This window comes from Zophobas morio, unplaced genomic scaffold (genome assembly GCF_036711695.1).
Source record: "Zophobas morio isolate AGI-343-1 ecotype UQ-CSIRO unplaced genomic scaffold, CSIRO_AGI_Zmor_V1 ptg000028l, whole genome shotgun sequence".
Taxonomy (NCBI): domain Eukaryota; kingdom Metazoa; phylum Arthropoda; class Insecta; order Coleoptera; family Tenebrionidae; genus Zophobas; species Zophobas morio.
The window spans coordinates 4,640,942-4,656,488 of NW_026972133.1; the positions used below are offsets into that span (position 1 = coordinate 4,640,942).

The 15,547-nt window shown below is 30.9% G+C and overlaps 1 protein-coding gene across 4 annotated transcripts in view; it reads left to right on the plus strand.

The window, feature by feature from the left end:
• Positions 1-367: 367 nt before the first annotated feature.
• 5-ht2a (5-hydroxytryptamine (serotonin) receptor 2A) overlaps positions 368-15,547 on the plus strand; it is a 133,653-nt gene continuing 118,473 nt past the window's right edge. For all 4 annotated transcript variants that reach the window (XM_064066745.1, XM_064066744.1, XM_064066743.1 and 1 more), the window contains exon 1: positions 368-544. The gene's annotated coding sequence lies outside the window, so the exon portion shown is untranslated. The remainder of the gene's footprint in view (positions 545-15,547) is intronic.

Sequence of the window (15,547 nt, forward strand, 5' to 3'; positions counted from 1 at the left end):
GATTATCTGTCTGATAAAAAGGCACTCTAGATGTAGACGCCGAACAAATACAATAGCCAAGTTCGTGACTGCTCCATTCCCGACCTACCTCAATCCCCTCAAAATTATTAATAATTCTTAAACACCTTCCACGCGAAATTAGCAGGAACGCGTCTGTGCTCCGGCAAAAACCTCCCCAGTGCCCTTTTTCCCGCAGCTCCGCCGCCCCACTCGGCCTTCCAGGTAGCGGTCCCTCCAGCAGCCTCGCCTGCCCCCGGGGGCGGCCAGGAGCCGTCATATCTCTTAATTCGTGTACAAGTTGGCAAAAACAAGACGAGCGCCTGTACCTCCACCGGCAAGCGCGCGCTCAGTCTTTGATAAACGCCGGCAAGGTTTGGACGTGGACGCACTCGCTCCGGGGGAAAAAACACGCGACGTGCGCGGAAAACTAACGAACAGCTGAATTAATTCCGCGATTTTGTCGAAAATGTGACCCCTGGCCGAACAGCCGACGAAAAGGCGAAAGTTTTCCAATTAGGCGGGCCTGGACGAAATTTCGAAAAAAGTAAGTTTTTGGACTTTCCGGATTTTGCGGCCATGTTTAGCTTCAATTGGAATTAGTGCGCACAGTTTTGTAATTTATTTTTGTTTTTGAAAATTTGGTGGTTTTCCAATTTTTGGTTGTCGACGCGTTGTCTCTTCAAACTTAAAAATTAAGGTTAATTTGTTCAGCTGAAACACACACTTAAAACAAGGAAGTAGTCGCATAATTGCGCAGCCATTACCTGTAATTCTCCATTAAAAAAGGCTTCGATTCGGCCACTTATCGAGCAGGCTCTCCATTACGCCGTCACCTCGACTCGGAGGGCGTTTTCGCTCCCCAGCGTGTGATGAAGTCTTGGGTTCTTTTGGGGAAAAATCGGTTGGCTTAGGTCAGTGCAAATTGTCGGGTTTTATTTTTGGAGGACCTTCGGCGCAAGAAATTAATAGTCATGTTTTGACGCATCCGTGTTTTTTTGTTATAAATTAGCCGATGTTACACAGTCGAGCTGAGCGGCGGCGGGGCGTCGGAGGTGAAAAATGATGCACATTATTCGATTATCCCGGAAGAGTGATAAAAAAATAACAGACGTAAATTTTCGCGTAACGCGATTAGTTGGGTTATAATTTTTTAGGGTTATTTGATTTTGCGGGAGCGCGTAAAATGGTTTTTGGGAATTTACTACTCGTCGCCTTGAAGGAGAGTGAGTTTATTGTGTGTATTGTTGAGGCTTATTCGAGTTTGGTTATTGGGTTTTTTGCTGGAGTCGAGTGGTGGGTTAATTGATAACCGGAAAGTCGGGAGAGTAACGTAATGTTTTTCTCTAATTATTATCGACCGCTGATAGAGGTGTTAAAAGGAAGCGATGATTAAAGTTTTTTGTTAGAGCAACTTTCTAGTTCGTGTGAATCATTCGAAATCCGAATTCTACAAAAACGAGTTTTAATTATTAATTAATTTTTATTAGCCATAATAAAAATGTAATTTATCACATATTTAAATTGGTTATAATTTCAATATTGGATCAGTTTATGCGCAAATTAATCGATCTTCACGTTTTACTAAAATCGGATTTAAAGCACCCTGTGTTCGTTTCCGTAGACACGAAAAACGTGAAACTTGAATTTATGCGAAGTTCAAAGTAACGTAAAAAGTTGCATTTTAGACGAACTAGCTGTTTCATTATGTTTACACAGTGCGTTCTTTCTTATCATGAAACTTCTTAAGTGTTTTAATTTTTTAGACGTAAGTGTTCTTTTAGATTAGATTAGATTAGATTTAGATAAAATCTGTCTTAAATTTAATTATAAGTGCTCTCACAAAACCGGTAAACAATTGCAATATTCATGGAAAGTTTCTAAATTCTCTGAAAAAAATCAAAATTGTCCCAGTTCATAAAAAATGTGACGCAAATGATCGAGTGATTGTGGCCAATCTCGATAAACCTACTCGATTTGAAATCGACTACTTTAGAAAATTTTTGTCCGGGGTTATCAATTTGGAATCGGGTTAGATTTTTCAAATAATTATCAAATTTTTGGTTGTTTTGCAAGTACAGTTCGAAAATTATCTAAATATATATTTTGTAGATTTCAACTGGTGGAAGTCATTTTCGCTTTCAATTTTCAAAAATTCCGACATTTTATGAATTATGACATTTTTTGAGATATTCCAAAATTTTTTTTGAAAATTTTCAAGCAACATTTCAAAAATTTCAATTTTTTGGTACTCCCTCTGTGTCAATTTTTTTAACTTTTTCGGAAGCACCCTCCGAAAATTACTTTCTTGTGTGTTTTTACCTGTTGAAGAATCAGCTGGTCGAGATCTATTTACAGATTTTTTTAGGGACTTTTTGAGGAGTTTTTCAGAAATCATAACAATTTTTCCAGAGTAGATAAATGAAATAATTTTTGAGACATGGATTTCGAAAATTGAACAAAAACTTTGGTTCGGGACTATTAAAATGTTATGTTTTATGATCAGCTCGTGGAGATCTGTATCCTAAATTTTTTTGTGAATTTTTAGACAACTTTTCAAAAATCTCAATTTTTCGGTAGATATTCAATTATTAAATTTTTCACGGTTTTCCGAGTACCCTTCAAAATTGTCTAAAGACATTTTCTTGTAGATTTCGACCTGTAGAAGTTATTTTCAGCTTCAGTTTTTCAAAAATCCGAACAATTTCTCCAGCGTAGATAAATGAAATATGACATTTTTTGAGACACGGATTTCGAAAATTTGACTTTCAAACCGAATATTTAAGAAAATTTGATCTCAGACCATTAAAATGTTAAGTTTTATGAATCACCTCATCGCGATGCATAACCTAGATTTTTTTGTGAATTTTTAGACAACTTTTCAAAAATATCAATTTTGCTATATCGTTATCAAATCTAGAACGTTTGCCGTGCATGTTTCAAAAATAAACTAAAGACATTCTCTTGTATAATTCTACCGGTACAAGTTATTTTCGGCTTCAATTTTTCGAAAATTTAAAGAATTTTTCCAAAATCCTTGATTTTTTCGAATATTAAAAAAAATCAGTTTCAAAGCGAGTGTTTCAGAAATCCTTGGCCCGGGACCATTAAAACCTTCTATTTTCGAATCAGCTTGTCCAGATCTATATTTCAGATTTTGTTTTGTGGAATTTTAAACAACTTTTCAAAAATCTCAATTTTTCGGTAGATACTCAATTATCAAATTTTTCACGGATTTCCGAGCAGCCTTCAAATTAGAAATTATCTAAAGATATTTTCTTGTATATTTCGCCCGGTGAAAGTTGTTTTCGGCTTTAGTTTTTTGAAAATTCTATCAATTTTTTAAAAATTGATAAATGAAATATGACACTTTTCGAAATATTTCTAAAATTTCAATTTCAAACCAAATTTTTAAGAAAGCTTGGGTCTGGAATCATTATAGTTTATGTTTTTCGCATCAGCTCGTCGAGATTTATATTCCAGATTTTTTTGTGGATTTCTTATGAAATTTTTTACCTAATTACCAGCACCTTTCCAAAATTACCCAAAGAAATTTTCTTGTAGATTTCGACCGGAAAAAGTTATTTTCGGTTTTAATTTTTCGAAAATTCCAACAAATAACGTCGAGCTCTATATTCCAATTTTTTTGTGGATTTTTGGCAACTTTTCAAACATATCAATTTTTTATTACTAATTATAACATTTTTTACCTAATTGCCAGCACCCTTGGAAAATTACCTAAAGACATTTTCTTGTAGATTTCGACCGGAAAAAGTTATTTTCGGTTTTAATTTTTCGAAAATTCCAACAAATAACGTCGAGCTCTATATTCCAATTTTTTTGTGGATTTTTTGGCAACTTTTCAAACATATCAATTTTTTATTACTAATTATAACATTTTTTACCTAATTGCCAGCACCCTTGGAAAATTACCTAAAGACATTTTCTTGTAGATTTCGACCGGAAAAAGTTATTTTCGGTTTTAGTTTTTCGAAATTTTTCCAAAATCCGTTAATGAATTATGGCATTTTCTGAATTTCTCCAAAAAATTTAATTTTGCATAAAAGATTTAAGAAAACATTGGTTCGGGACCAATAAAACTTTATGTTTTCGATTCAGCTCGTCGAAATCTATATTCCAATTTTTTTTATGGTATTTTAGGCAACTTTTCAAAAATCTCAATTTTTGGAAAATCATCAAATTTTTTACGTTTTTGCAAGCACCTGTTAAAAATTACTCAAAGGCATTTTCTTGTGGATTTCGACCGGGGGAAGTTATTTTCGGTTTTCGTTTTTCGAAAATTCGACCAATTTTTCCAAAGTTGATAAATGCAATATGACACTTTTTGAGATATTTCAAAAAATTCATTTTCAAACCGAATTTTTAAGAAACCTTGGGTTCGCGGAATCATTAAAAGTTTATGTTTTTCGAATCAGCTCGTCGAGATTTATATTCCAGATTTTTTTGTGGATTTCTAGGCAGCTTTTCAAAATTTTCAATTTTTTTATAACTAATTATAACATTTTTTACCTAATTGCCAGCGCCCTTCGAAAATTACCTAAAGACATTTTCTTGTAGATTTCGACCGGAAAAAGTTATTTTCGGTTTTAGTTTTTCGAAATTTTTCCAAAATCCGTTAATGAATTATGGCATTTTCTGAATTTCTCCAAAAAATTTAATTTTGCATAAAAGATTTAAGAAAACATTGGTTCGGGACCAATAAAACTTTATGTTTTCGATTCAGCTCGTCGAAATCTATATTCCAATTTTTTTTATGGTATTTTAGGCAACTTTTCAAAAATCTCAATTTTTGGAAAATCATCAAATTTTTTACGTTTTTGCAAGCACCTGTTAAAAATTACTCAAAGGCATTTTCTTGTGGATTTCGACCGGGGGAAGTTATTTTCGGTTTTCGTTTTTCGAAAATTCGACCAATTTTTCCAAAGTTGATAAATGCAATATGACACTTTTTGAGATATTTCAAAAAATTCATTTTCAAACCGAATTTTTAAGAAACCTTGGGTTCGCGGAATCATTAAAAGTTTATGTTTTTCGAATCAGCTCGTCGAGATTTATATTCCAGATTTTTTTGTGGATTTCTAGGCAGCTTTTCAAAAATTTCAATTTTTTTATAACTAATTATAACATTTTTTACCTAATTGCCAGCGCCCTTCGAAAATTACCTAAAGACATTTTCTTGTAGATTTCGACCGGAAAAAGTAATTTTTGGTTTTAGCTTTTCGAAAATTCCAACAATTTTTCCAAAATCCGTTAATGAATTATGGCATTTTCTGAATTTCTCCAAAAAATTTAATTTTGCATCGAAGTTTTAAGAAAACATTGGTCCGGGACCAATAAAACCTTATGTTTTCGAATCAGTTCGTCGAGATCTATATTCCAATTTTTTTTATGGAACTTTCGGCAACTTTTCAAAAATCTCAATTTTTGGATAATTATCGAATTTTTTACGTGTTTCCAAACGCCCATTACACATTACCTAAAGACATTTTCTTGTGGATTTCGACCGGTAGAAGTTATTTTCGGTTTTCGTTTTTCAAAAATTCGACCAATTTTTCCAAAGTTGATAAATGAAATATGACACTTTTTGAGATATTTCAAAAAATTCACTTTCAAACCGAATTTTTAAGAAACCTTGGGTTCGGAATCGTTAAAAGTTTATGTTTTTCGAATCAGCTCGTCGAGATCTATATCCCAATTTTTTTTTGTGGATTTTTAGGCACCTTTCCAAAAATTTCAATTTTTCCATAACCAATTGTAAAAATTTTACGTTTTTGCCAGTACCCTTTCGAAAATTACCTAAACACATTTTCTTGTAGATTTCGACCGAAAAAATTTATTTTCGGTTTTAGTTTTTCGAAAATTGCAACAATTTTTCCAAAATCGGTTAATGAATCATGGGATTTTCTGGAATTCTTTTAAAAATTTAATTTTATATCAGAGATTTAAGAAAACATAGGTATGGGACCAATAAGACCTCATGTTTTCGAATCAGCTCGTCGAGACCTATATTCCATTTTTTTTTTTGAACTTCAGGGAACTTTTCAAAAATCTCAATTTACGGATAATTATCAAATTTTTGGTTGTTTTGCAAGTACAGTTCGAAAATTATCTAAATATATATTTTGTAGATTTCAACTGGTGAAAGTCATTTTCGGTTTCAATTTTTCAAAAATTCCAACATTTTATTTTGAAATATTCCAAAAAATTCACTTTCTGATCGAATAGTTCAGAAAATCTTGATCCGGAACCATTAATTCATTATATTTTTCCGAATCAGCTCGTCAAAAATCTCAATTTTTCAGTTCTCCCTCTGTGGCAATTTTTTTAATTTTTTCGGGAGCACCCTCGGAAAATTACTTTCTGTGTGTTTTTACCTGTTGAAGAATCAGCTGGTCGAGATCTATTTCCAGATTTTTCTTGTGTTTTTTTTTTTGAGGAATTTTTCAAGAATCTCAATTTTTAGGTATCGCTCCGTATCAAATTTTTTACTGTTTCTTGTAGATTTCGACCTGTAAAAGATATTTTCAGCTTTAGTTTTTCAGAAATCGTAACAATTTTTCCAGAGTAGATAAATGAAATATGACATTTTTTGAGCTATGGGTTTCGAAAATTTCACGTTCAAACCGAATATTTAACAAACACCTTGGTCCGAGACTATTAAAATGTTATTTTACGAATCAGCTCGTCGAGATCTGTATTCTAGATTTTTTTGTGAATTTTTAGACAACTTTTCAAAAATATCAATTTTCGCTATCAAATTATCAAATTTTTTAACGTTCGCCCGGAAATCTTCAAAAATAACCTAAAAACATTTTCTTGTAAAACTCGACCAATACAAGTTAATTTCGGCTTCAATTTTTGGACAATTTAAACAATTTTTCGAAAATTAAAAAAAAATTCTCAAAAATCGATGACATTTTTGGGAATACATATTAAAAAAAAACAGTTTCAAACCGACTATTTCAGAAATCCTTGGCCCGAGACCATTAAAACCTTATGTTTTCGAATCAGCTCGTCGAGATTTATTGCAGATTTTTTTTGTGGAACTTTAAGCAAATTTTCAAAAATCTCTATTTTTTGATAGAACTATCAAATTTTTACGGTTTTCCGAGCACCCTAAAAAAATTGGCTAAAGATATTTTCTTGTAGATTTTGACCGGTAGAAGTTATTTTCAGCTACTGTTTTTTGAAAATTCTGTAAATGTTTCCAAAATTGATGATATTTTTTGAGACATTTCAAAAATTTCGCTTTCAAACCCAATTTTTAAGAAAGCCTGGGTCGGGACTATTAATTGGATTTTTGGGGAACTTTTCAACAATTTTTGGGTATCCCTTCGTATCAATTTTTTTCCGTTTTTCGAGTATCTTTCCAAAATTAGGTAAATTTAGATTCTCGTAGATTTCGACCCGCAGGAGTTATTTTCAGTTTTTCAAAAAGTTCAACATTTTTTCTAGAGTAGATAGATGAAATATGACATTTTTGTGAGACTTGGATTTCGAAAATTTCACTTTCAAGCCGAATAATTGCGAAAACCTTGGTCCAGGGCCATTAAAGCATTATATTTTACGAATCAGGTCGTCGAGATGTATATTCTAGATTATTTGTGAATTTTTAGCCAACTTTCCAAAAATATCAATTTTTCGATAGCAAAATTGCAGCAATTTTCCCAAAGTCCATGACATTTTTTGAAATATTTACAAAAAAATCAGTTTTAAAGCGAGTATTTCAGAAAATCTTGGCCCGAGACCATTAAAACCTTATGTTTTCGAATCAGCTCCTCGACATCTATAGTCCAGATTTTCGTGTGGAACTTTAGGTCAATTTTCAAAAGTTTCAATTTTACGACAGGTTCTCAGTTATCAAATTTTTCACGTTTTTCCTAGCCCCCTTCAAAAATTACCTAAAGCCATTTTCTCATAGACTTTGTCCGGTACAAGTTATTTTCGGTTACAAATTTTCCAAAATTGCAGCAGTTTTTCCAAAATCGGTGACAATTTTTTGAAATATTTAAAACAATTCAGTTTCAAAGTGGTTATTTCAGAAATCCACCTTTTAAAAATTACTTGAAGACATTTTCTTGTGGATTTCGACCGGGGAATTTATTTTCGGTTTTCGTTTTTCGAAAATTCGACCAATTTTTCCAAAGTTGATAAATGAAATGTGTCACTTTTTGAGATATTTCAATAAATTCACTTTCAAACCGAATTTTTAAGAAACCTTGGGTTCGGAATCGTTAAAAGTTTATATTTTTCGAATCAACTCGTCGAGATTTATATTCCAGATTTTTTTGTGGATTTTTAGGCAACTTTTCAAAAATTTCAATTTTTTTATAACTAATTATAACATTTTTTACCTAATCGCCAGCGCCCTTCGAAAATTACCTAAAGACATATTCTTGTAGATTTCGACCGGAAAAAGTAATTTTTGGTTTTAGCTTTTCGAAAATTCCAACAATTTTAAATCCGATAATGAATTATGGCATTTTCTGAAATTCTCCAAAAAATTTAATTTTGCATCGAAGATTTTAGAAAACATTGGTTCAGGACCAATAAAACCTTATGTTTTCGAATCAGCTCGTCGAGATCTATATTCCATTTTTTTTATGGAACTTTCGGCAACTTTTCAAAAATCTCAATTTTTGGATAATTATCGAATTTTTTACGTGTTTCCAAACACCCATTACACATTACCTAAAGACATTTTCTTGTGGATTTCGACCGGTAGAAGTTATTTTCGGTTTTCGTTTTTCAAAAATTCGACCAATTTTTCCAAAGTTGAAAAATGAAATATGACACTTTTTGAGATATTTCAAAAAATTCACTTTCAAACCGAATTTTTAAGAAACATTGGGTTCGGAATCATTAAAAGTTTATGTTTTTCGAATCAGCTCGTAGAGATTTAAATTTCAGATTTTTTTGTGGGTTTTTAGGCAACCTTTCAAAAATTTCAATTTTTTATGACTAATTAAAACAGTTTTTACCTAATTGCCAGCGCCCTTCGAAAATTACCTAAAGACATTTTCTTGTAAATTTCGACCGGAAAAAGTAATTTTCGGTTTTAGCTTTTCGAAAATTCCAACAATTTTTCCAAAATCCGTTAATGAATTATGGCATTTTCTGAAATTCTCCAAAAAATTTAATTTTGCATCGAAGATTTAAGAAAACATTGGTTCGGGACCAATAAAACGTTATGTTTTCGAATCAGCTCGTCGAAATCTATATTCCAATTTTTTTTTATGGTATTTTAGGCAACTTTTCAAAAATATCAATTTTTTGGTAGATACTCAATTATTAAATTTTTCACGGTTTTCCGAGCACCCTTCAAAATTGTCTAAAGACATTTTCTTGTAAATTTCGACCTGTAGAAGCTAGTTTCAGCTTCAGTTCTTCAAAAATCCCAACAATTTTTCCAGAGTAGACAAATGAAATATGGCATTTTTTGAGACATGGATTTCGAAAATTTGACTTTTAAACCGAATATTTAAGAAAATTTTGTCTCAGACAATTAAAATGTTAAGTTTTATGAATCAGCTCGTCGAGATGTATATCCTAGATTTTTTTGTGAATTTTTAGACAACTTTTCAAAAATATCAATTTTTCGATATCCTGTTATTAACAAATTTTTGAACGTTTGCCGGGCACCCTTCAGTAATAACCTAAAAACATTTTCTTGTAGAATTCTACCGGTATAAGTTATTTTCGGCTTCAATTTTTCGAGAATTTAAAGATTTTTTCCAAAATCCATGACATTTTTTGAAATATTAAAAAAAAATCAGTTTCAAAGCGAGTGTTTCAGAAATCCTTGGCCTGGGACCATTAAATTCTTCTATTTTCGAATTAGCTCGTCCAGGTGTATATTTCAGATTTTTTTTTGTGGAACTTTAGACAACTTTTCAAAAATATCAATTTTTCGGTAGATACTCAATTATCAAATTTTTCACGGTTTTCCGAGCACCCTTCTAAATAGTCTAAAGACATTTTCTTGTAGATTTCGACCTGTAGAAGTTATTTTCAGCTTCAGTTTTTCAAAAATCTCAACAATTTTTCCAGAATAGATAAATGAAATATGACGGGTTTTGAGACAAGGATTTCGAAAATTTCATTTCCAAATCGAATATTTAAGAAAATTTGGTTTCATACTATTAAAATGTTAAGTTTTATGAATCAGCTCGTCGAGATGTATATCCTAGATTTTTTTGTGAATTTTTAGACAAATTTTCAAAAATCTCAATTTTTCGGTGTATACTCAATTATCAAATTTTTCACGGTTTTCCGAGCACCCTTCAAAATAGTCTAACGATATTTTCTTGCAAATTTCAATCGGTAGAAGTTATTTTTCGCTTCAACTTTCCGAAAATTCTATCAATTTTCGCGAAATTGATAAATGAAATATAAAATTTTTGAGATCTTTAAAAAATTTCACTTTCAATCTAAAATTTTTAAAAATCTTTGATCCGGAATCATTGTAAGTTTATGTTTTTCGAATGAGCTCGTCCAGATTTTTTTGTGGGGGTTTAGACAACTTTTCAAAAATCTTAATTTTTGGGATAATTATCAAATTTTTTACGTTTTTCCAAGCACCCGTTAAAAATTATCTAAAGACATTTTCTTATGGATTTCGACCGGTGGAAGTTATTTTCGGCTTTAGTTTTTCGAAAATTCTATCAGTTTTTCCAAAATTGATAAATGAAATATGACACTTTTTGAAATATTTCAAAAATTTCAACTTTTCGATAACCAATTATGACTTTTTTTAACTATTTGCTAGCATCCTTCGAAAATTACCTGAAGACATTTTCTTGTAGATTTCGACCGGAAAAGGTTATTTTCTGTTTTAGTTTTTCGAAAATTCCAAGAATTTCTCCAAAATCCGTTAATGAATTGTGGCATTTTCTGAAATTCTCCAAAAAATTTAATTTTGCATCGAAGATTTAAAAAAACATTGGTTCGGGACCAATAAAACCTTATGTTTTAGAATCAGCTCGTCGAAATCTATATTCCAATTTTTTTTTATGGTATTTTAGGCAACTTTTCAAAAATCTCAATTTTTGGATAATCATCAAATTTTTTACGTTTTTCCAAGCACCTGTTAAAAATTACCCAAAGGCATTTTCTTGTAGATTTCGACCGGAAAAAGTTATTTTCTCTTTTAGTTTTTTGAAAATTCCAACAATTTTTCCAAAATCCGTTAATGAATTGTGGCATTTTCTGAAATTCTCCAAAAAATTTAATTTTGCATCGAAGATTTAAGAAAACATTGGTTCGGGACGAATAAAACCTAATGTTTTCGAATCAGCTCGTCGAAACCTATATTCCATTTTTTTTTATGGAACTTTAGGCAACTTTTCAAAAATCTCAATTTTTGGATAATTATCAAATTTGTTACGTTTCCTGTGGATTTTGACCGGTGGAAGTTATTTTCAGCTTTAGTTTTTCGAAAATTCTATCAATGTTTCCAAAATTGATAAATGAAATATGACACTTTTTGAGATATTTCAAAAATTTCACTTTCAAACCGAATTTTTAAGAAATCTTTGATCCTGAATCATTATAAGTTTATAATTTTCGAATCAGCTCGTCGAGATCTATATCCCAATTTTTTTTGTGGATTTTTAGGCACCTTTTCAAAAATTTCAATTTTTCAATAACTAATTGTCAAATTTTTTAATTTTTTGCTAGCACCCTTCGAACAATACCTAAAGACATTTTCTTGTAGATTTCGACCGGAAAAAGTAATTTTCGGTTTTAGTTTTTCGAAAATTGCAACAATTTTTCCAAAATCGGTTAATGAATCATGGGATTTTCTGAAATACTCCAAAAAATTTAATTTTGGATCGAAGATTTAAGAAAACATCGGTTCAGGACCAATAAAACCTTATGTTTTAGAATCAGCTCGTCGAGGCCTATATTCCAATTTTTTTTATAGAACTTTGGGCGACTTTTCAAAAATCTCGATTTTTGGATAATTATTAAATTTTTTACGTTTTTCCAAGCACCCATTAACAATTACCTAAAAACATTTTCTTGTGGATTTTGACCGGTGGAAGTCATTTTCAGATTTAGTTTTTTGAAAATTCTTTCAATTTTTCCAAAATTGATAAATGAAATATGACACTTTTTGAGATATTTAAAAAAAAATCACTTTCAAATCGAATTTTTAAGAAACCTTGGGTTCGGAATCATTAAAAGTTTATGTTTTTCGAATCAGCTCGTCGAGATTTATATTTCAGATTTTTTTGTGGATTTTTGGGCAACTTTTCAAAATTTTCAATTTTTCGATAACCAATTATAAAATTTTTTACCTAATTGCCAGCACACTCCGAAAATTACCTAAAGACATTTTCTTGTAAAATTCGACGGGTACATGATATTTTCGGTTACAAATTTTCAAAAATTGCAGCAATTTTTCCAAAATCGATGGCAATTTTTGAAATATCTAAAAAAAAATCGGTTTCAAAGTGAGTATTTCAGAAGTCCTTGGTCCGGGACCATTAAAACCGCATGTTTTCGGATCAGCTCGTCGAGATTTATATTTTAGATTTTTTTTGTGGATCCTTAGGCAACTTTTCAAAAATTTCAATTTTTCGATACGTACTCAATTATTAAATTTTTCACGTCTTTCCAAACACCCTTTAAAAATTACTTAAAGACATTTTCTTGTGGATTTCGACCGGTTGAAGTTATTTTCGGCGTTAGTTTTTGAAAATTCTATCAATCTTTTAAAAATTGATAAATGAATTATGACAATTTTCGAAATATTTCAAAAATTTCAATTTTAAACCAAATTTTTAAGAAACCTTGGGTCTGGAATCATTATAAGTTTATGTTTTTCGAATCAGCTCGTCGAGATTTATATTCCAGATTTTTTTGTGGATTTTCGGGCAAATTTAAAAAAAAATCAATTTTTCTATAACCAATTATGAAATTTTTTACCTAATTGCCAGTACCTTTCGAAAATTACCCAAAGAAATTTTCTTGTAGATTTCGACCGGAAAAAGTTATTTTCGGTTTTAATTTTTCGAAAATTCCAACAAATTTTCCAAAATCGATTAATGAATTATGGCATTTTCTGAAATTCTTCAAAAAATTAATTTTATATCGAATATGTAAGATGACATGTGTCCGGGACATTTAAAACATTATGTTTTCAAATTAGCTCGTCAAAATTTATAGTCTAAATTTTTTGTGGATTTTTAGGCAATTTTTCAAAAACCTCAACTTTTTCCGTATCAATTTTTTTACCGTTTTCCGAGTCCCCTTTGAAAATTACCAAAAGACATTCTCTTGTAGATTCCGACTTTTTTTGGTTCCAAATTTTCTGAAAATTTTAGCAATTTTCCCAGAATCTTTAGATGAAATATTACATTTTTGAAACATTTCAAAAATTTCACTTTCAAATCGAATTTTAAGAAAATCTTGGACTGGATTCGTTATAAGTTTATGATTTTCGAATCAGCTCGTCGAAATCTATATCCCAAATATTTTTTTGTAGATTTTTGGGCAACTTTTCAAAAATTTCAATTTTTCCATAACCAATTGTCAATTTTTTTACTTTTTTGCTAGCACCCTTCGAAAATTACCTAAAGACATTTTCTTGTAGATTTCGACCGGAAAAAGTTATTTTCGGTTTTAATTTTACGAAAATTCTAACAAATTTTCCAACATCAATTAACGAATTATGACATTTTCAGAAATTCTCCAAAAAAATTAATTTTCAATTGAATATGTAAGAAAACATGCCTGGGGCCATTTAAAACATTATTATAGTTTAGATTCCCATATCAGATTTTTGACCATTTTCCGAAAATTCTCGTAGATTTCGACTGTATTTAAGCTCCCAATTTTTTGAAAATTCTAGAACTGTTCTCAGAATATTTAGATTAATTTTTACATATTTTAAAATTTTCAAAAATTAAAAAAAAACTAAGATTATTCTACACGGATTTAAGGATATTTTTCAGTTCTCAGCAAGTTTAATTTTAAACTATTTTGCTAAATTATGTTACGTCAGCAGCACAATATATGAAAATGATCATGACTTGATGAAAATCTAAACTCATTTTATAAAAATAGAGATCTGATTTAAAAAACATCTTGGCAGTGAAAACAAATATTTACTCGTAGATTTGCTCCCAAATTGTGATTCATTAAAAGTGGATCAATGAATGGAATAACAGAATTTTCACTCCCAAAACTCCAAAGATTTAAATTTCAAAAAGATCAAAAAATTTCAGTTTGTAAGAAGAGACCTAAAATCTAATAATAACAAATTTAGTTATCAAATAATAATTTTTTTCTGTGGCGTTTCGATCCGCATCGTCTTCTTTTCGTCCGTTGTCTTTCTCCTTCCATACCTCCGTCAACTTCTTATCTTCTTATCGTAAAAAACGTCACCATCAAAGTTTCCCGGAATGGAATACTCTAATACGTTTTTTCAGGAAAATGAAAGCTACATTAAAAATCCCGAAAAAACGTCCTTTTTTTTAATTACAGCGAACAAAAATCTGGCTCGTAGTCATACTTAAATCATCGCCGTATCCACCAGCAGCGACATTTATGTATGTGTTATTTCAAAACAGCCCGTTGTTATTTCAAAAACATATTTTTCAACTTGTGTTTATATTAACGTAAATATAATATTATTATAAACACAAAAAATCCTCACCGTTTGGGTGCTACCTACTTTGAAAATTCGACTGTCTATTCGCATGTGGTGGAACACCGATTCCACCCAACGAAAAGTAAATAAAAATGTTTAATTTAGCTGGGACAGGGTATCTCGTTCCAAATAAATACACGAGACGGGGATAATTGTCGTCAAATTGTGTAAATTTCACCGGCAAAAAAATCCTTGTTGTCTTTCACCAACCGTATTTGAAATTTTTTCTCCGCTGTTGTCTCTGTCTCCAAGAAACCCAAAACGGACAAAAATGAACGCACATTTAAATTACTAAGTTCGCCAGAATTCGCAACTTCGTCTAAATCCTTCTTGTCGTAATATTAAATTAGACGCGGGATCGCAGTCGGGCTTAAAATATTTTAATTTATGAAACACCACTACACCTACGTGTATACGTGTTTCGGTACGCACTTTCATCCGATTCGACCGCGTTACAAATTAAAATATTTTAACCTCAATTGTGTCGTTAATTGTGCTTTATTGTAATTGAGTTTGAGCGTCAATCCGGCATGAAACACGAACAAAAAATTGGTCTAAAGAGTTTAGACAGTACTTCCCTCGCTGTCAGAAACTTGACGACTGCATGCCTATTGTGTTTTTTTTCTCATTACATTTTTGTAGTGGGAATTTAAAAAAAAATTGCGATGACGTCATCAACATTTTTGGAAGGACACGTATATCAGTTGGGATAGATGTAGTGTAATACTAAGAATAAAATTATTATATTCTCAAATTTTCGGGAAAATGAATTGGGTCGTTTTGAATATTGATTTGTAATAATCAATAAAATAACGAAACAATTTACTCACGTATACGTATCAGAGGCAACTGAAAATCGTGTATGTATAA